We start from the raw sequence: 22,727 nt of genomic DNA on the forward strand, positions 1-22,727 counted from the left end.
CCTTAGTTATTTCCACGCCCACGCTCGTGTATTAATAGCGCACACACACACACACACACACACACACACACACACACACACACGGGGCGAGAGGAAATAGAGATTGGGCTTTAGCGCGCGAGAGCCTGCAAAAAGGGGGTACTTCATTATTTCTATCACGCTCTTGTTTTCTCGTTTTTCAATCCTTTGGTGTCGTTTAACTAAGTCCAAGGGGTTATAGGTTGTTTTAGGGACGGTGTGTTTAGTTACGAGTGATTGGTTAGTGTTTTTAAGGCCTGTGTGAGGTTGAAACGTTGATTTTGTTGTGTTTTTAGCGAAGAAAACCTGGTCGTATGGTGCGGTTTCAAAGGGTAACTTGCGTATTTCTCCCTCCCTCCCTCCCTCTCTCTCTCTCTCTCTCTCTCGCTTACCTAGTCTTTGGTCTACCTGGTTTGAGCTACTGAGAGAGAGAGAGAGAGAGAGAGAGAGAGAGAGAGAGAGAGAGAGAGAGAGAGAGAGAGAGAGAGAGAGAGAGAACGAACGAACGAACGAACGAACGAACGAGCGAACAGACACACACACTATATCTACTTTAAACTTTTATTTGAAGTGAAAGTGACGCTCGTGCCGCTCTCAACCCTTCCACTTTACGACCCCAACAACAACAGCAACAACAACAACAACAACAGTACAGCTACTTAACAACAGCGAGGATGCATTAAAAGGGACGGAATGCAAGCAAATAAATAAACAGAGAAGTAAATAAAAGGTTTGTTAATCTTATTCGAAAGGGGGAGTTATAATAAAAGAATGGGAGAAAGAATTTGGGAAGATGATGATGATGATGAAGAGAAGGAGAGGCATACACGAAGGATAGAAGGAAGGAAAACAAAAGAAGGAAAATACGAGGAAAATATGGAGTAGGGAAACTGAAAAAGCAGGAAGGAAGGAAAACCAGAGGGGAAAAAGGAAGGAAAATTGAAATGAGAAGGTACTAAAAAGAAGAAAGGAAGGAAGGTAGGAAGGAAGGAAAACCGGAGGGGGAAATGAAAGGAAACTAGGAAAGAAAATTGAAAAGGTAGGAAGGAAAACCGGAGGGGAATACAGTAAGAAAGGAGGGAAAATTGAAAAGAGAGAAGATATTAAAGGAAAGTAAGGAAGGTAGGAAAGAAGGAAAACCGGAGGGGAATAAGAAAGGAAGGAAAACTTAAAAGGAATGAAGGTAGGTGAGCGGGTCATAATTATTAAAAGGAATGAGATGAAGGAAGGAAGGAAAACACGTGGGAATATGAAGGAAAACTGATGAGAGAAAGTATTAAAACGAAGAAAGGAAGGAAAACAGAGAAGAAAGGAAAAAAGGAAGAAAGGAAGGAAAACGTGGAGAACAGGAAAGGAAGGAAAACTGAAAAGAGGGATGGTATTAAAACGAAGAGAGGAAGGAAGGTAGGAAGGAAGGAAAACAGGAATTTCTAAGTTAGGAAAACGGAAGAAAAAAGAAAACTAAAGGAGGAAAAAAAGTCGAAGGATGATTATAGAAAAAAAATGGAAGGGGAGGGAAAAAAAAGTAATGCATGAAAGCTAAAAATACACAAAATAAGGAAAACAGAGAAAAGGAAAACTGGGATGAAATTAAGAAAGTAAGGAAAAAGTGGAAAAATTTGGGGGAAAATTAACTGATGAGAAGTGAAAGGAAAAGAAAAGGAGACGAAAGGAGAGGAATATAAGGCAGTTCTTGACTTCATACACAAGTTAATAAAAAAATAAGGAAAAAAAGAAGAAAAAAAGATAAGTGGAAGAGAAACGAAAAGAGGAGAAAAGTAAGAGTTTGTAGGAGAGGGAAAGTTAGAAAATAATGAAGAAATGAAAGTGGAAGAGATATCAAAAGAGGAGAAAAAGAAGAGACTGCAAGATCGGGAAAGTAAGAAAAGAAAAGAAAGGAAGGGAAGAGGAATAGAAACGAAAATACGAGAAAAAGAAGAGACTGCAAGATGGGAAAGTAAGAAAAGAAAGGAAGGGAAGAGGAATAGAAACGAAAATACGAGAAAAAGAAGAGACTGCAAGATGGGAAATAGGAAAAGAAAGAAAAGGGAAATGGAAGAGAAACGAAAACACAATAAAAAAAAAACTATTATAAGACTGAAGAAAATGAAGAAAAAATACAAGTAGAAGAAAAAGAGAAAAGAAAGAAAAGGAAGACTGAAGATAACCCGATAAAAGAAAGTCCTAACCATATTAATCCACTTACTATTTTGAGAGAGAGAGAGAGAGAGAGAGAGAGAGAGAGAGAGAGAGAGAGAGAGAGAGAGAGAGAGAGAGAGAGAGAGAGAGAGAGAGAGAGAGAGAGAGAGAGAAACACTATAAATAAATGATTGGTTCAGGTGAAAGCAGGTGACATCGTAATTTGTGGGAGCTGATGAAATATATAAAAGACATCACCTCCACCTCCTCCTCCTCTTGCTCTGCCTTCCTCATTCCCTCCTCCTCCTTCTGCTTCTTCCTCCTTACCTTACATGTCTATACACCCTCCTCCTCCTTCCTCTAAAATTTCTTCTTCTCCCTCCTCCTCCTCCTCCTCCTCCTCCTCCTCCCTTTCTCGTCCTTCTTGTATTTATATCTGATACACTTTCTTCGTCCTATATTCGCCTTTATCACTTCCTCCTCCTCCTCCTCTTCTTTATTCCTTATCCGTCCTAAAGGGAAGCAAGGAGGAGGTGCAGATTTCCCTCCCTTTTTCTATATGCCAAGAGAGAGCGAGGAAGGGAGGAGGTCAAAGATAAGACACCCTTTTTTCCTCTTTCACCTCCCTTACTCCCTTTTCCTGCATGCTAAGAGAGAGCGAGGAAGGGAGGCAGGGAGGAGGTCAAAGATAAGACACCCTTTTTTCCTCTTTCACCTCCCTTACTCCCTTTTTCTGCATGCTAAGAGAGAGCGAGATAGCGAGGCAAGGAGGAAGAGGTGCAGCGATGTAACACTCTCCCTTCCCCTTTCACATCCCTCACTCCCTTCTATATACAAAGAGAGAGCGAGAGAGAGGCGAGGCGGAGGTGCAGCGATAAGGGGGCGAGATTATGTGCCTTTCTGCCGATAAGGAGCACAGAGATAGGGCACGGCCATGTCTCACCTGTCCGGGAATACGCGTTGAGGACAGGTGCGCGCGGTACACCTGGGCAGGGGAGTGGGTAGGGAATGGGACAGGGTGAAGGTAATGAGGTAAATGCTCACTCAACGAATACAAAATGAAGAGACGAGAATAAAAATAAAAAATAAATAAATAAATAAAAATCAACTAAAAAATAAAAGATAAAATTACCAAGACCAAGAAAAAAATAAAGGATACACGAATTGATAATCACGAAAAAAAAAAAAAAAAAAAAAAAAAAAAAGACCAATAGAAAAATAAAGAATACACGAATTCATAATCACGAAACAATACAAAATCTTTAATATAAACCCAAGGTAGGAATTACACCCGAAAACCCAAGACGGTGAATAAGCTACAGGTAAACACAAGTAAGAATGTAGCTGATGAATGTATAAATATAGAGAAGAACAAGAAGAATAAAAGATAAGGGACAACGATGAGGAAGAACAAGAAAATATGATAATGATGATAATGGTGGGGAAGAGGATAAGGAAGAGGAGGAGGAGGAGGAAGAAGAAGAAGAAGAGGAGAATATATAAAGATACTCGGGTTTAAATACACTCTGGTTATGTCTTAGGTATCTTAAAAAAATAAAAATAAAAACCACGGTTGATATCTAACTATATTCATGACTAAGGTAGGTCGTAGGTGTGAAGGTGAGAGCTGTAAGGGAGGCGATAGCAGTGTAAGGCAAATAAGAGAAGTGTTGTTAGGTAAGAGAAAAGGTAAGTGAGGTAAGGCTTTGGCAGGTGTGTAAGACAAGTTAGGTAAGGTAAGCGTTCTGTAAGGTAAGCAGGAGTAAAGTCAGGTAAAAGTGCAAGGTAAGGTAAATGTGTAAGATAGAGGTAGTGTCTGATAGGTAGGTAATAAAATAAGGTAAAAGATAAGGTAAATATGCAAGGTAGATGGCAGCTGTGTAAGGTAAGAGCTAGGTAAAGTGTTCTGAAAGGTAGGCAGTAGGTAAGTAAGGCAAAAGTGTAAGGTAGGCAACGGATGTGTAAAGAGCAGTGTAAGTAGGTAAGGTGAGGTCTCCAAGGTAAGGTGCAGTGTAGCTACCTGTGTCCTCCACCTGTAATTAACCCCGCCACTCCGATAACGCGATAATGTGCCTCGGGATAACGAGACTTACAATGCATTAGACCAGATAAAAAGGGCATACTCTCCACAACAACAGCAACTACTACCACTATCATTACTACTACTACTACTATTACTACTACTACCACCACTACTACTACTACTACTGCTACCACTACTACTACTAATGCCGTTGCTGCTGCTACTGGTAATGTGACTGACTGGTAGTGAACTCGTGTAAACTCTCTCCCTCTTCGTATAACTTTGAAAGATCGCCTCTGCATCTTTGAAATTAAATATATCACAAAAATCATACATAGAAACATACACAAATACATAATACACCTACATACCTAAATAAACGTTCTTCTCTCTCTCTCTCTCTCTCTCTCTCTCACACACACACACACACACACACACACACACACACACACACACCTGACGCAACTCCAGCTCACATTCCCTCCATGAATCCATAACGAGAAATCAGTTGACGACACGTGGACCAGCGCGACGCAGGCCACTGTAATGTTTAACGATGAGCTAACACGAAAAAATAAGACCATACCGAAATGTGGCGTTATATGGAGCGACGCGCGTGTGTGTGTGTGTGTGTGTGTGTGTGTGTGTTGCCATATATATTTAAAGACTATAATTCGTCTCCTTTAAAGTCTGTATGTATTTTTATATTTTTTTTTAATTATTAAAATACAGAAATAACACTACTACTACTACTACTACTACTACTACTAATAATAATAATAATAACTGTTACCCTTCGTACTCTTCTTGACGTCACAGGAAATACACACACACTCACACACACACACACAGTTCATTCTTGCATACATAATACCAATAGCAATACGGCATGACATTTTATTATGCCCTAAACACACACACACACACACACACACACACACACACACACACACACACACACACACACACACACAGGGGGTGACTGGGTGCGAGATGAAGGAAGGGTAAAAGAGGTGAAGAAAATGGATGGGGATGGAGAGGAATTATGGAGGAAAGAGGGAAATGGGAGGAAAGAGAAAGGGGATAGAGCAAGGAAAGGATGGATGGAGGTAAGGAGCAGGGGGAACAAGAGGAAAAGAGGGAGGTAAGGAGGGAAGGAATAAGGGATAACCAGAGGGAAAGATGGAGAGCAAGGGAGGAGAGACGGATGCAGTAGCGAGGGAGGGAGGGAGGAAAAGAATGAGTGATGACGCGCTGGGCAGAGGGAGGGAGGGAGCAGAGGGACGGATGGAAGAAGGCAACCAGCTGGCCAGCGTTGCGTCACTAGCCCTCGCATGACGTCATCAACTCCTGCGCATGACGTAATATTTCCTGTCTCCCTTCTTGCTGCGTCTGATACTACTACTACTACTACTACTACTACTACAACTATTTCGTTTTGTATTTCTTTATTTTATTCTTTTATTCTGTTTATCTCCCCTTCATCTCCTTTCTGTGAGTAATGATGAATCACCGTACACACACACACACACACACACACACACACACACACACACACACACACACACGAATCACTTTCACTCCCGCAGAACACCAACTTGCCACACACACACACACACACACACACACACACACACACACACTTCCGCGAGAGAAGGGCGGGAATGGATGGAGGAAGTAGAATGAGGGAGAAGTGGAGGAGTGGAGGAGGGAGAGGAGGAGGAGAGAGGAGGAGGGAGGGAGGGAGGGTTCAGAATACAATGCTTCAATATGTCCTTCGGTATATCAGAGAGAGAGAGAGAGAGAGAGAGAGAGAGAGAGAGAGAGAGAGAGAGAGAGAGAGAGAGAGAGGAAATCCTGAACATTTCCTCAATCCTTCCACACGCGCACCCCAGTCATGTGTGTGTGTGTGTGTGTGTGTGTGTGTGTGTGTGTGTGTGTGTAACAAAAACGTTGTGTCCAAGGCTGGGCGACATCCTCTATACCGTTATTCACTCGCTCCCTCACCTCCACGAACACCACCAACACCACCACTCCTTCATCACCACCGCAGCTTGCAACACCACCATCACTACCATCATCGTCACCATCATTTCAGTCCTTCACTCTCACCATCACCACCACAGCTTGCAACACTACCATCACTACTATCACCATCACCATCATTTCAACTCTTCTTCACTCGCCCTCACCATCAGAGCTTGCAACACTACCTCCACCACCATCACCGTCACCATCATTTAAACCCTTCTTCACTCACCTCCACGATCACCACCACAGCTTGCAACACCACCTCCACCACCATCATCGTCACTATCATTTCAGTCCTTTTTCACTTTCCCTCCCTCACCACCATCATCATCATATCACCACCAACAGCTCCAATAAACATCACCAATACCATCACCACATCAGTCTACATCCCTATATTCCTATGCAACTCCACTTCTTCATTCCACTTCACTATACTCCACTTTCCCTTATCATTCCACACCATCACTCCACCACCAACACTATCATCACCACTACCACCATCGCTGTACTTCTCATTCATCAACTCCATCTCCACTTGGCACTCCACCTCTAAGATCAAGCCATTTATTTTGTTTCCACTTTTCCTCCCTTCCATCCATCCATTCTTTCTTCCATCCATCCTTTCTTCCTTCCTACCTTTCGTCCTTCCTTCCTTTCTTCCTTCCTCCCTTTCATCCATCCTTTCTTCTTTCCTTTCTTCCTTCCTCCCTTTCATCCATCCTTCCTCCCTTTCATCCATCCATCCTTTCTTCCTTCCTTCCTTCTTTCCTTTCTGGTAGGCACAAACCAAGCTATTCCTTCCTCCACATTTTTTTTAGCTATTTATTTTTCCTTTTTCCCTCATCCCATTACTTCCAAAGCTCAAGGAGGGCCAGTGTGACGGAGATGAGCACCGAGGCCACGCGTAGCTATAACGTACGTGCGCCTCCAATTCACCCTTTACCTTTACCCTTCTTTGCTTCAATCTTCCCATCGTTTATTTTTATTCTTTTCATGTTTTTATTTATTTTGTCTAGCGTTTACTTGTTCCATCTAGTTATTTCCTACTTTCCTTCCGTCATTCCCCAAATCTTTATTCCTCAAGGTCTCTCTCTCTCTCTCTCTCTCTCTCTCTCTCTCTCTCTCTCTCTCTCTCTCTCTCCTGTTTATACTGGTTTGAAGAGGAGGAAGGATAGGATCAGAACACATAAGGGGGGGATTAGGAGGAGGAGGAAGAGGAGGAAAAAAGAGGCGGGCTGAAATGAATGTAAGGAAGAGGACATGAAAGTGGGGCAAAAAGAGGAGGAGGAGGAGGAGGAGGAAGAGGAATGAAGTGAATGCATCAGAACACATAAGGGGAGGATTAGGAGGAGGAAGAGGAAAAAAGAGGTGGGCTGAAATGAATCTGAGGAAGAGGACATAAAATTGGGGCAAAAAGAGGAGGAGGAGGAGGAATAAAGTGAATGTGAGGAAGAGGACGACAAGAACCAGGACAAAAAGGAGGAAGAGGAGGAGGAAGAGAAGGAGGTGAAAGACAAAAGTTCATCAGTTTGGGGTTTAAATGGCATGAAACGTGACCTGTACTAAGTGTCACTCAAACACACACACACACACACACACACACACACACACACACACACACACACAGCATTTCTCGACCAACCAGCAACATGTGTAGAAATTAACTGATAATACACACCCACGAAGTAATAATACCCGATCAGTCAAAGTTATTACCAAGCCAATCTTTTTCCTTGATGAAAAAATAGTAATATAGAATCAACGAAATTAAAAAAAAGGATACTTGACTATACTTCAGACGTTGCTAATACTTGTTACTACTACTATTACTACTACTACTACTATTACTACTACTACTATGTTGAACTGAGGTACGGAACTATATATAATAACTCAAATGCTCCTTCGTAGTTGTTGTTATTATTATTACTATTATCATTTTCAGTATCTTAAACATTTAATACATTAAGGAATCGATTAAAAGTATACTGATGTCTTTTTTTTTGTCAATTAGTCAAATAATGATAAAATTACAAACATATTTATATACTAATAATGATAATAAATAGAAGCAATAAATATACCTTAGATTTGATTGTTCTTTGTTAAGGAGGAACGTTGGAGAACACGTGGCTAAGGAGGAGGAGGAAGAGGACATGAGAACAGATGAAGACCAAGCCAGGTGTTCGCGTGTCCTTGTCGTCTTACCTTTGCTCTCTCTCTCTCTCTCTCTCTCTCTCTCTCTCTCTCTCTCTCTCTCTCTCTCTCTCTCTCTTAAATAGTGTTAATCATGACCGACAACTCAACTTCGTGTAAATTCCTTAAATCATTTGCACAAACATCATAAACAACAACTAACTAACTAACTGGCGATAAAAACAAAACAAAAAAGGAGAGAAATAAAGAAGAAGAAGAAGAAGAAGAAGAAGGAGGAGGAGGAGGAGGCGGAAAGTGAAGAGGTATACGCAAGTACGAAGCGAAGGAAAAGAAAAAATATAAGGAAAATTGTAAAATAATCATAAATACATAAAAACTAATGATAAGACAGATGTTACTTGATATACATGAGAGAGAGAGAGAGAGAGAGAGAGAGAGAGAGAGAGAGAGAGAGAGATAACAGCTTTTTCCTCCTCCTCCTCCTCCTCCTCCACCTGCCCAGAAGCAACAGGTGAGCAAACAAAACATTCCTATGAAATAATTAAATAGACGATTCCATAAAAAAAGAACCTGGCAACTCTCTCTCTCTCTCTCTCTCTCTCTCTCTCTCTCTCTCTCTCTCTCTCTCTCTTTAGTTACCCGAGGCCTTGCTAAGTGTGAGGGAATGCAGGAGGAGGAGGAGGAGGAGATCAAACATTAAAGAGGCTTAGCTATGCACACACACACACACACACACACACACGTACAAAAATAATTATGATTTGTGTCAGAGAGAGAGAGAGAGAGAGAGAGAGAGAGAGAGAGGGAGGAAGAAGACACTTTATTTCAATCAGGAGGATCAAATCGCAGGCCGGTCCACCCACAAGATGCCTGTGTCCACCTCCTCCACCTTCATCTCCCTCGACGTCTCCATCAACTCTCCTTCCTCCATCACCTACATTCCTCTACCTCAATCTCCTCCTCCTCCTCCATCTTCGTTTTTATTTGTGTTGTTGTCTTAACCTCCTCCTCCATCTTCATTTCACCACCTCCTCCTCCTCCTCCACCTCATTTTAATATCAACCCATTTCCCCTCCATCCTCTCCATCTTCTTTTCTATCATCACCTTCCTCTTCTCTATCTCCACTTTTTTTGTTTTACTTTCTTCAACTTTCTCCACCTGCTTGTGTCATCTTTTCTTCCCTCTCACCTTCATCGTCATCATCTCCATCTTTTCTATCACCACCTTCCTCCTCCTCCTCCACCTTTTTCCCTTTCTTCAACTTTCTCCACCTGCTTGTGTCATCTTCTCTTCCCTCTCACCTTCATCGTCATCATCTCCATCTTTTCCATCACCACCTTCCTCCTCCTCCTCCACCTTTTTCCCTTTCTTCAACTTTCTCCACCTGCTTGTCATCTTCCCTTCCTTCTCACCTTCATCGTCATCATCTCCATATTTTCTATCATCATCTCCTTCTCTTCCTCCTCCACTTTTTTTTTTATTTCTTCCTCTTCCTTCTTCATCTTGTCCTCCTCCACCTCCCTTATATTATTTCCTCACTGGCTCTTCGACCTTCTCCTCCTCCTCCTCTTCCATACAAAATCCACCAATATATACGGAACCTTCACATCTTCCTCTTCTTCCTCCTCCTTTTTCTCCTCTTCTTCCTCTAACGTGACCTACATTCCACTCAAAACCAATCTTCTTCTTCTTCTTCTTCTCTCCACTACACCATCCTTACCACCTCCAGTCACTCGTATCTCCTCCTCCTCCTCCTCCTCCTCCTCCTTTAACCCAATCACCACCACTACAACCACATCACGCTGCTCTTCTCCTCCACCTAACCTCTTCCCCCCAACTCCTACACCTCCACTTATAGTTTAACGTCAAAAATTTAAGCTGAAGGAAAAATAAATAAAAAACATGAAATTATTGAACAAAAACAAACATTGATGAATCACCGATAAATAGGTATGGGTGGAGGAGGAGGAGGAGGAGGAGGAGGAGGGAGGTTATTAAAGAGAGAGAGAGAGAGAGAGAGAGAGAGAGAGAGAGAGAGAGAGAGAGAGAGAGTCAAGCACGAGATGGTTATATACAGCATCCTCCCTCCCTCCCTCCCTCCCCTCTTCCTCCTCCTCTTCCCCAAGTATGTGAGGAATGCAATGACATCTTGAGGACCAAAAGAAGGCAACATCAGCGCCAAAGAAGAAGAAGAAGAAGAAGAAGAAGGTGAATGTATGTGTATGTGTGTGTGTGAGAGAGAGAGAGAGAGAGAGAGAGAGAGAGAGAGAGAGAGAGAGAGAGCCACTATTCTCTCTCTCTCTCTCTCTCTCTCTCTCTCATTGCTAAACTGTTTGACGCAAGGGTTCCGGTCATAGAAGTGAAGGACCCTCCCCCTCCCCTCCCCCTCCCTTCCCACGTCCCTTTCCCTCCACCCTCGCAATTCCTTCCTTTCCCGCTGTTTCATCAACCATACTACTACTACTACTACTACTACGGCAAATCGTATCTACCTATTTACTTTTCTTTATTTCATTTCCACATCTCGTTTTCTTTATAGTTTCGATTTCGTTTTACTTTTTGTTGTGTGTTTTCAATCCCATTCGTGGTTAATATATACGTAGCTACCATCTCTCTCTCTCTCTCTCTCTCTCTCTCTCTCTCTCTCTCCCTGTGTGCTGTTGTTGCGTCACTCTAATTACCTTGGTTTCCACAGGTACAAGGTAAGGAAAATAATAATATGCTCTTTAATCTTTTTTTTTTTTACTTTTTACATTTTTTTTCCTCTTGTCTTCTTCACCACCTCCTCCTCCTTCTCCACATCATCATCATCATCTTTACCTCTCCTCCTGTTCTCCAAATAATCATAGTATGCTTTCCTCCCTCTCCTCCTCCTCTTCCACATGGCATATACGTAGATAATCTCCTCCTCCTCCTCCTCCTCCTTTCTTTTTTCATTTTCTACTTATTATTTTTATTGTTATCTATTACTTTCATTGTTACGTATTATCTTTCACCCATTCTTTCTCTCCTTTTTCTTCTTCTTCTTCTTCTCCTCCTCCTCTTCTTTTTCTACATTTCATTATTATCTTCCACCTATTCTTTATTTCTTCTTCTTCTCCTCCTCCTCCTCTTCTTCTTCTATTTATTATTATTATTATCATTACTATCATTGTAATTCTCTTCCACCCATTCCTTCTTTCTTCCTCGTCTCCTCCTCCTCCTCTTTTTCTACCTATCAATATTATCATCACTATCATTGTTATTATTCTCCACTCCCTTCTTCATTCTTTTTCTCCTCCTCCTCCATCATCATCATCATCATCATCATCATCATCATCATCTGCACAGTCTTCAATGTGTGGGTGTCGTTTCAGCTCGCTAACCATATCAACGGAGGAAGTGGGGCTGATAGCGGTTATCCTGAGAGAGAGAGAGAGAGAGAGAGAGAGAGAGAGAGAGAGAGAGAGAGGGGGGGTAAGGGAGCATACTTCGTCGCCTTCATCTCCTCCTCCTCCTCCTCCTCCTCTATCTCTTACACTGCCCTTCCTTTCTTCTTCTTTTTTTTCTCCTCCTCCTCCTCCTCCTCCACTTCGGTCTTCATCACCCTCTTCTTTGTTTATCATCATCTTTCTTCTCCTCCTCCTCCTCCTTTTTCTTCGTTTTCTTTCATCATCTTTCTTCTCCTCCTCCTCCTTTCCTCACTTTCTTTACTTCTTCTTTTGCTCTTAACATCATAATCATCTCGTTTTAAATCAACACATTACGAACAATCTCTCTCTCTCTCTCTCTCTCTCTCTCTCTCTCTCTCTCTCTCTCAGATATTGAAGGAACTAAGAATGGAAGCAATATTGAGAGAGAGAGAGAGAGAGAGAGAGAGAGAGAGAGAGAGAGAGAGAGAGAGAGAGGGGGGGGGGGTAAGGTCATCTGGTAAAAAAGTTGAAGGGTCAGTGTAAAGAAAAGTTGAGGAAGATACTTTATAGCCACCGGCACAAGAAGTTTCTCTCTCTCTCTCTCTCTCTCTCTCTCTCTCTCTCTCTCTCTCTCTCTCTCTCTCTCCCTGACTATTTCCTCGCTCTAAAACTACATCTTTTTCTCCCCTTTCCATTTCTTCTCCGTTTCTTCCTCCTCCTCCTCCTCCACTTTCGTCTCTTCCTCCTCCTCCTCCACTTTCGTCTCTTCCTCCTCCTCCTCCACTTTCGTCTCTTCCTCCTCCTCCTCCACTTTCGTCTCCTCCTCCTCCTCCACTTTCGTCTCTTCTTCCTCCTCCTTCTTCCCTCTCGTCTCTTCCTCCTCCTCCTCCACTTTCGTCTCTCCCTCCTCCTCCACTTTCGTCTCTTCCTCCTCTCCTCCACTTTCGTCTCTTCCTCCTCCTCCTCCACTTTCATCTTTCTTTTATTTAATGCATTCGTTGAAATGCTATAACTACTACCACTTCCTGAACTACTACTACTACTAACACTACCACTACTACCACCACCAGAGAAAGTCCACCACCATCAACAACTATTATTACTGCAAAGGAATTCACCAACCACCACTATCACCACCAATACACCATCTTCCACCACGATTATATACTGCTTTAGCCCCTCCTCTCCTACTCCTCCTCCTCTTCCTCTTCCTCCTTCCACCAAACGACTTTCTAACACCGTATTTCATTCTTCCTTCTTTCACTTTCCATACGTCTCCCCACCCCAGACTTCCTCTTCTTCATTTCCTTCTTCCTTTTCTTATTTTCTTCCTCTTCCATCTCCTCTATCCAACCAAATGACAGTCTAACATCTTTTTTTTTCAATTTCTTCTTCCCTTCTTATTGTTTTCTCCTCTTCCATCTCCTTCTTTATCCAACCAAATGATAGTCCAACATCTTATTTCTTTATTTTTTTCCTTTTTTTTTTTAAACATACTTCCTCCTCCTCTTCATTTTCTTCTTCCCTTTCATATTTTTTTTCTCCTCTATCCACCCAAATGATCCTCTAACATCTTATTTCTTTATTTCTCCTTTCTTTCACACAAACTTCCTCCTCTTCTTCTTTCTTTTCCTCTTCCTTTTTTTCTTATATTCCTCCCCTTCCTTCATTCCACCCAAACACTTCTAAAACCATATTTCATTTTTTCCTTCCTTTCTTTCACTTTACATTTTCTGGTTTCCTACACCATCACATCATAAACCTTCACCTCCTCTACATTCTCTTCTTCCTTCAGTGATTCCGTAAAAAAAAAAAAAAAAAAAAAAAAGCAAGGTTGAAGAATTAAAAACGACGGGGAAGAGAAAAAATAAAAACTCAAAACAAACTCGAAGGTAATTAGAGGTGCAGTATTACCTCTCTCTCTCTCTCTCTCTCTCTCTCTCTCTCTCTCTCTCTCTCTCTCTCGCCAGGTAGACACAAGGCCGACAGGTGTGGGAGTGAGCGAGCCACTTTTTTTCTCTCTCTCTTCCAGGTCAACTATTTGGCTGCTGGTATTACTAGGATGAAGAGGAGGAAGGGAAAGTCTCTCTCTCTCTCTCTCTCTCTCTCTCTCTCTCTCTCTCTCTTCCTCTTTCTCCTCCAAATGTCCTTCTTGCCTTTTTTTTATACACTACCATCTCCTCCTCTTCCTCTTCTTCCTCCTCCTCCTCTTCCTCCTTCACCACAAGAGTTTCTTTATCAGTAACAACTCGACAACCTATGCAAGCGCCATATTTAGATGCATGTGAAAGCGCGCGCGTACACACACACACACACACACACACACACACACACACACGGGCGGTAAGGGGAACATATTTATTTGTATCTACCTACATAGAGAGAGAGAGAGAGAGAGAGAGAGAGAGAGAGAGAGAGAGAGAGAGAGAGAGAGAGAGAGAGAGAGAGAGAGAGAGAATAAATAAGGGAGATGGAGGAATGAAGGAAGGATGGAATGAAGGACAAGAAGGGGGGAATGAATGACAGGGAGATGAAGGAATGAAGGAGAGGGAATGAGGGATGGAGGAATGAAGAAGGGAGAGGAAGAATAAATGAATGAATGAATGAATGGGAGATGGAGGAAGAAGGAATGGATGAAGTAAAGGAAGGAAGATGAAGGCCTGAAGGAGACTGGGTGAGGAGTTCAGCCGCGGCAGGAGAACAGGAAACTACTGAATACTGCATGCCATCTTCCTGTCTGCTATCTCCCTACCCCCCTCTTCTCTCTCTCTCTCTCTCTCTCTCTCTCTCTCTCTCTCTCTCTCTCTCTCTCTCTCGCAAGTAAAATGGAAACGCTTTAAGGTAATATTTCTACACACACACACACACACCTCGGTCACCTCACCTTTAGGTCTAAACAGGAGAGAGAGAGAGAGAGAGAGAGAGAGAGAGAGAGAGAGAGAGAGAGAGAGAGAGAGAGAGAGAGAGAGAGGGGAACCATTTACCCACTCTTTCTCCACTTTTGCCTCCCTTCTTCTCTCCACTTGCATCTAGACGGAGTGGAAGAGGAAGATACTAAAGGAAAACCGAAAAAAAACGTACTGAAAAAATGAAATACAAAACAATACATTTCTCTCTCTCTCTCTCTCTCTCTCTCTCTCTCTCTCTCTCTCAGGGGAAGTGACCAAACCTTCCTTCCCCGGATCGATTTGGACAGAGCGTCAGGCGGCACGGACACTGAACATTGCACTATCAGGCCGCTGGGAGGGAGGGGGCTGGCAGGGGGGCAGGGGGTTGGAAGGGGGCGACAGAGGCTGGAAGGGGTGTTGAGGAGCCTTGAAGGTGATAGAAGGGGCGCGGAAGGGCTTGGAACGGAAGGCAAGGGTGATGGATTGGTCAGAATGTGTTTGGAAGAGTTGGCAGGGGGCGACAGAGGCTGGAAGGGTTGTTGAGGTGTCTTAAAGGTCATAGCAGGGGCGTGGAAGGGTTTGGAACGAAGGGAAAGGGTGATAGATTAGTCGGAGGGTGTTTGGAAGGGCTGACAGGGGTTTACAGGGGGCGACAGGGGATGGCAGGGGTATTTGGAAGCGTTAAAGGTGGAGGAAGGATTTTGGGAGGAGGATAGGCCTAGTAAGGGGATAGCTGGGAAAGGGGGATATGGGAAGGGGAGGGGAGGAAAGGTTGGGGAGGAGTATAGGAGATCGAAGGGATGTGGAAAGGAGGTAGGGGGGTGCTGGAGAGGCTGGGGATGGGGTGTTTATGGCGGCAGAAGGGGAGAATGGGAAGGGAGGATAAAATGGTGTATGGGGAGGTTAGGAGGCTTAAATAGCAAGGGTAACGATGATAGGGAGCTACTAAAGGATGTGTAAGAAATTAAGATGGTGTTGAAAGCTGCAGAAAGGGATTGGATAAGGTTGTATGGTGTTGGGTGTCATACAAAGGGTGTCGGAAGAGCTATAAGGTATTGGATTGTCTTTGGAATGAATGAATGCCTGGGATGTAGAGGAATTGTGGAGGGGGGGGGGGGTGAGAGGAGGCCGAGTGCGCTAATTGATTGGTTAGGTGTAGTTTAACAGTGTGTGTGTGTGTGTGTGTGTGTGTGTGTGTGTGTGTGTGTGTGTGTGTGTGTGTGTGTGTGTAGTGTAAACAGGTCAATTGTTGGGTCTATATGGAAATGTGGTGGAAGACAGGGTGTGGAGAAAAGACAATATGTAGTGTTAATGTTAAGAGCTGGAATGGTGTGTATGTGGATGGTGGAGGATGAGGTGTGGAGAGGAGGAGGATATGTAGGTGTTCATTAAAGAGCTGGACAGGTGAGTATGGGAATGTGTAACGGATAGGTAGGTTAGGTTAGCATAGGTTACGTTAGATTTGGTTAGGTTAGCATCATGTTACGTAAGGTTAGGTTAGCATAGGTTATGTTAGGTTAGGTGTGGAGGAGAGGAGGAATGTGTGTGCTATGATCTGGACTGTACTGGGGTGAAAGAGGGCAGCTACCTGGGGAGAAGGGGGCGTGCAAGTGTGTGTGAGGGAGGGATTAGGCGTGTGAAGGGTGAACTAGAGCGATCGAGGGAGAATGTAGCGAAAGCGAGGGTTTGGAGGAAGAAGTGCAGGATGATTGTATGGGTGTGCGGGTAGGTGTGGAGAGACTAAATGTAAGTGGAATGTAGTCGGTAACTGTGTGAGGGTAACTAATTTGGGTGTATGAATTAGTGGATGATTTGAATTAGTGGATGATTTGGCAGGTATTTAAAATTAAAAGTCCATAAAAAATATTCTAGTCATCATACCGTGTTGAGAATGAGGAGCGAATGCAATAAAAAGGAGTGTGATGGAGTAACATGGTGTGGACTCTTAGGTTGGAGTCTGGTGATGCGGAGTAGGTACTTAAGTGTGTATAAACATTCAAGAACGCATTTATTTTTGGTAATTGGTGTGGGAATGATGGGAAGTGATTGGTTTTGATATGGAGGGAAGAATTATTGGTGTAGAAGTAAAAAGGATGAAGTGGAATGAGTTATGTTATTGGGAATTGAGGTATAATGTAAAATTAAGTGTTAAATGGTATGAATTGAAGTAGTGATTAATACTAGTGTGAATGAATGATATAATTAAGAGGAAAGATAAATAATGTGGAATAAATGAACTTAATCTTAATGATATACGTAAAGAAGTAGTTAGAGTGAAAAATGAATAATCCTGAAGAATGACTAGTAAATGTGGAATGTGTTATGATGTAAAGAGAACGAAGGATGGAGAGAAAGAAGAACGAGGGATACAACAACTTATCACGTGACGGTGGAGTGAGGAGCAGGCAAAGGAGAACGAGGAGGAGGAAGAGGGTGAGGCAGGGAAGGAGTAGTGCTGGTGATGGTGGTGGTGATTGTGGTGGAGATGATGAAGGGTTGTGTGTGGGTGTGGAGCAAGCAGGCAGGCAGGCAAGCAAGGAAGCAGGGGGTGGATGTGGATGTGGAGGAGGAGCAGGACAAGGAGGAGGGTGGAGGAGTGTGGTTGTTATGGAGTGCGAGGGTGGAGTGGTTGTTGGTGGTGATGATGGCGGTGGCGTGCTGGTGTCAACAAGGAGGAGGAGGAGGAGAGACACCGAGTCATGACAACTGTCAACATCAGCCGAAGGTTAACATGCGATGATTCAGCTGAAGAGCGGACACAGGAAAACACACACACACACACACACACACACACACACACACACACACACACATTTTCAAGTCACACGTACTCTATAGTATTTTGATGCAAGGGAAAGTAGCATAAAGAAGTGTTTGCATATCTTATTATACCTCTCTCTCTCTGCTGTGCTGTGCTGTGTGTGTGTGTGTGTGTGTGTGTGTGTCATATTTTCGAGGTCACACGTGAAAACTATTCGGCTGTGTGCTCCTGAACTCGATCTTAATCCGTCACACACACACACACACACACACAAAACAAAAAAAGAGAAAAAAAAAAGGAAACGGGCATTAATTTCATTACATTCAGCTGAACCTACAACTCTCAAACTGCTCCCCTCACCCCCCCTCGACACACACACACACACACACACACACACACACACACACACACACACACACACACACAGCCGATATTCGAGCGAAATCACAACTAAAACACACGAACGCGACCCTCACAACTAAGCCTTTTCACATGGTAAGTTTTAAAGCTGAGAGGCTGAAACACACACACACACACAAACACACACACTGCTTGGCCTCATAGCTGGTTGGAGGACTCGCGCGCGCTCGATCTCAGCATTTAAACACACACACACACACACACACATACACGGGGATGAAGGCATGATAAACACCCACACTGAATCACTGAACAACGCCGCTTTAGAGCACCGGTTAAGCTAGGACAAACCATCATCACCACCACCACTCACCACCACCACCACCACCATGACAAGGCCGAGGCAAAGGACTTCCTGAGGCATCTCGATAATTTAACGTATCTATTAGCTGGCGGTGGGGGGAGAGAGAGAGAGAGAGAGAAGGGTGAGGTCTTGATGGTGGTGGTAGCAGTGGAGGGGGTAGGGGGTGGTAGGTATGGTACTGGTGATGGTGGTGGGGGTATCGGATGGTGGGAGGGAGGGAGGGAGGAGGGGGAGCCGCCATACATTCACCCTCCTCTCCCTCCCCCTCCTCCTCCACCAGCGGCTAGGCTACCAAAGTAACGTTGTTGAACCGGTTTGGGGCCCTCATACCACCACAGAGGCGAGGAGCTGTTGGCGAGATCCGTCCGCTAACTCGTTAATCACGGCTGTATTAAACGTTTATTCATTTTTTATTCCTCTAGGTAGCCTTCCCCTTTTTTTGTGCGTGTGAGTGAGAGCGCGCGGCCTGACAGAGATGGGAGGAGGAGGAGATGTAGAAGTAGAGGAGGACGGTTTGCTACGGTTGGGTTTTAGAGGCTGGCTTTTCGTCCTCCTCTTCCTTGTCGTCTGTAGCCTTCAGTGGTGACGGTGCAAAACGTTTGTTAACTCCCCTACAATCCCTCTGGTGTCGCCGAGAGGAGGTAGTGATGAAAGAGGAGAAAGGAGTAGGCATGTAGCAAAAAGATCACCTTCCTTTCATAGCTTACTCAAACATTCACTTCAGTAAGTCCATTTCTTTTAAACATTTTCCTCAGGTCGTTTAGGAATGGAAGGAGCAGCGAGTGAGTGGTTGGTTTCCTTCCCGTCCTCTTGCTCGCCCTTTTAGCCATGTCTGCCCCCAAGCCGTCGCCATGGGGCAGGAAAGGGGCAGGGCGGGGGCTGGTAACATCTTTTTTAAGACCCACCACCCGACGCTAGGCTGCGGAGGGCCAGGTGAGATGTCATACACTAAGAATAACACACGACAGTCACTGCAGAGAACCCCTACTCTCTCTCCTACACCCTCCCCTTCTCTCCCTACCCCTCCCTACTTACCCTACCCCCCCCCCCCCGCACTATGCCTTGCCTCGCCCCACACCTCACTCAGCCACCCACCACTACCATCACACTACCACCAACACCAGCCAACCACTCCTGCCCTCTCAGCACACGTCCCTTCCTCTCCCTTCCTTCCTCCCTCTCCTCTGTCTCCAAACTCACAAGCTGCCTCCTCCTTTGTCGTTTAGCGTAGTTCATTATATGCGTATGAAGTTAAGGAAAAAAACATTTAGCATTCATCATTTGCATAATTCATTGTCTCGTCACCCTCTTTCTTTCACTAAGTCTTCAGCACCTGCACATAAGCCATTCATTAACTCGGTCTCTCAACCAAATTATTTACTGATACAACAACTACAACACGAGCGCAGGGACAGGCCAAACACACCGACACACACACGCACACACTTCACATCTGCTTCCTTTTCCTTCCCTCTCCCTCTCCCTCTCACCACCGCCACCACAACAGACAAGAGATGAAGCCCCAGCCGTCCGTCCCTCTCTCTCACCCTCTGACCGTGTGTGTGTGTGTGTGTGTGTGTGTGTGTGTAGTCTAATACCGGCAGAACTCAGCCCCGAGACTATTAATGACAACTGAGTCACACAAGTCCGGCAGAAGGAACACACACACACACACACACACACACACACACACACACACACACATCATCGAATAAAACAAAGAGATCACAATGTATGTCTAGCAGTTCCCTTATCCTGCTAATCAAGTACTTTAAGCAAGGAAAACGACTAACTAAAAACAAGGACACACTACTAAACTAACTTAACAATTTACACTCCATATCTAACACATCCACACACACACACCATCACTAACGCACACACGTTAACAAATATCACTTACAACTTGTTACTATTACCAGCACTGCCGTCTACGTACGTACACCACATGATACTCAATGCTATTCTTCGTTAACACAAAAGATTTCGGCTTCTTAACCATTAACTATTACGAACAAACACTTTTCCCGGACAGTTTCACTCAGCAACTAACTGTGTCCAGGTGAATGCAAATTAACTGGTTACTCCGGACGCCCACTCACACACACTAACTGGTTGGTGGGTCTGAGGACAACTGGTGACTGAAGCGGCCTTATAAATCAACAAATCACAGACACACGCACGCTCTACACAACAGTATCAAAGAAGGAAGGATAAATAATGAAGTCCTTGTGTTGGAAATAGAAGAAGTGATCGTGGTCTGACTGACTGGCTACACAACACACCACACAACACAACTGATAAAGAACAAGAGTGACAGAGAAGAAGAGGAGCATTCAAGTATAACCTTATCATTATCACTCGCTCGAAAGGTCACACCAAACTTTTAGAACTCGCGACATCCCCTCACATGTGTCTGCCTCGCTTGTCCTGATGTAATAATAAACAGTGTTGCCAGGAACACTCAACACTTAGGTCATTTGTTGCTGAAGCTGTGCACGTTAACACATACGAGCAAACATGTGCACAGATAGAGTGTAGTATCAGGCAACAAGAATAAATAGCAAGTGACCACAACATAAGTGATGGTATGAACAACCCAACACACATAAGAAGTCCTTTGCTGTAGAAGCTGAACACGTTAACACATAAACACAACCATGCACACGGGATATATTGTGTATAGTATCAGGTCAAAAAAGTAAATAGTAACAACACAAGTGATAGTATGAGCAACCCAACACACATAAGAAGTCCTTTGTTGTAGAAGCTGTACACGTTAACACACAAACAGGTACTACATGGAGATATCGTGTAGAGTATCAGGTCAACAAGAGTAAATAGCAAGTAAGTAACCACAACAACACTCACCTCGCACACACACTCGCCCGGGGAAGAGTATCCAAGAGTTGTTGATAAAGAGAATTTTCCAAGTCTGCAAGCATTCACAACCGACACAGAACCCGGAGCGGCCTTACAATAGTGATAATTAATCCTCTCCCTGAACACCTCCACACCTACACACACACGTGACTATTATGGAGTGAAGGGAGAGGAGGAGGAGATGGTTGGGGCCTCGAGGAGAAACGAAGAGCGGGCTTTTTACAATTACACGGCTCTCTCAGGGTTCCAAAAATCACACACCCTTGCACTCTAGCTTACTTCACACTCCTCGCCTCACTGTGCACCCAACTTCTCTTATGGCTCCGCGGTAAACTCATCATCATAGCCCATTTCACTGGCACTCTCGGCCCACATGGTCACGGCCAGTGCTAACACTCTCCAAGTTGACCACAGACTGAACAAGTGGCACGTCTTGTTGTCAAAGTTTAAGGGGAGCGGCTATTTTCACGCGCAGACGCCCCCTGGAGCCGCTCCCCAGCCGCCATCCTCGCCCCGCGCACTTCAAACCCGCTTTCCCTCCCCACCAGGCCAGGAACCCCGATAGTGTCCTTCCTTGTGAGCGGACGGCGTTTTGGGCTTATAGGAGAGGCGTAGCTTAGTGTTTCAGGGTTCTAGGGCCAGGAGGAGTGTTAGTTAAGGGTTAGGCTGTGTGGTAGAGGCTGAGGGAATCTTGATCCCCTTGTGTGTGGTAGCGAGTGATCACCAGCGACGGGTGAGTAAGGTTGGCGGGTCGTGAGGCACAGAGTTGACCGATGCGCGAAAACTCCACCAATAAACCCCGGCCTTCCTTACGCTTTTCCCTTCCTTTTACTTCATACTACGCATTACTTCCACCTCTAACCAGCTCTACTTCTTTCTTCTCCCCGGTAGAGTGAAGGGAAGGCGTGAATAAAAGAGGGGCTAGATGGGTAAATGGTTGCGCGCGGTCTTGTAGTGTGACACCAGGACCCAGCGGACCGTCTCTCTCTGCTGGTCTGCTCCCTTCGTAGCCACCACCTGCACCCACCTCACGTAAGATAATCTCCATTACGCAAACCTATTTCACCGTGTAACCCTCACGCGATGTGGCAATTCATGTCCCCTATCATGCCAAATGGAGTTCTAGCAAGTCGCTGAGCTAACTGCGAGGCGAAAAGAGGGTGCAAAAGCATAAAAACGGAGTAAATTGTTTCGTGTATGTCGTGAACCTGAAGTTATCGTGCGATGCCGATGTGTGTGCTCTGAGTGACTGGCTGGCTGCCCTCCTTAGCCATACTTTTGTTTGATTTGTCGCCGCTGCCATTTCCTCCACAAACTATCTTAGCGCTGCCCCCAGACCACCTCATCAAGTACCTCTCGCCTCGCCGCCGCCCCCCCTCTTCATTCCTCCTTCAGAAACGCAGCGAAACATGGTGTCCTGAGAACTGAGACGGAGGGTGAGAGCGTTTGGCAGCCGTAAAGTAGTGTGTGGCCCTTCCCGCTCTCTCTCCCCCGGCCCTGCCTGCCAACACCCGCCCTCCCCCGATTACACCCCCTCAGCGCACTCCCCTTCCCCACCCACAGTCACCTAATCAACCGGGCATTGCTGGGTTAGCTCGGGCACCGCCTTGCCTAGGAGCTTTAAACACCTCCGTCCTGGCGCTCGCTTAATCATTCCCTCGCTGCAGAGTTCATCTTCAGTAGCCACGGGGCGTCCTGGACGAGTTT

General features: G+C 44.7%; 1 protein-coding gene across 5 annotated transcripts in view; it reads right to left on the reverse strand.

Annotated features, from left to right (window-relative positions):
- Positions 1 to 21,571, reverse strand: part of LOC127001676 (collagen alpha-1(I) chain-like) — a 69,768-nt gene extending 48,197 nt beyond the window's left edge. For 2 of the 5 annotated variants that reach the window (XM_050866661.1, XM_050866660.1), the window contains exon 1: positions 21,300 to 21,571. The gene's annotated coding sequence lies outside the window, so the exon portion shown is untranslated. Of the gene's footprint in view, positions 1 to 21,008 lie in introns of all 5 variants that reach the window. The other 3 variants (XM_050866658.1, XM_050866659.1, XM_050866662.1) reach the window with 2 other exon arrangements.
- Positions 21,572 to 22,727: the final 1,156 nt, after the last annotated feature.

Source organism: Eriocheir sinensis, chromosome 21, assembly GCF_024679095.1.
Source record: "Eriocheir sinensis breed Jianghai 21 chromosome 21, ASM2467909v1, whole genome shotgun sequence".
Classification (NCBI taxonomy): Eukaryota; Metazoa; Arthropoda; class Malacostraca; order Decapoda; family Varunidae; genus Eriocheir; species Eriocheir sinensis.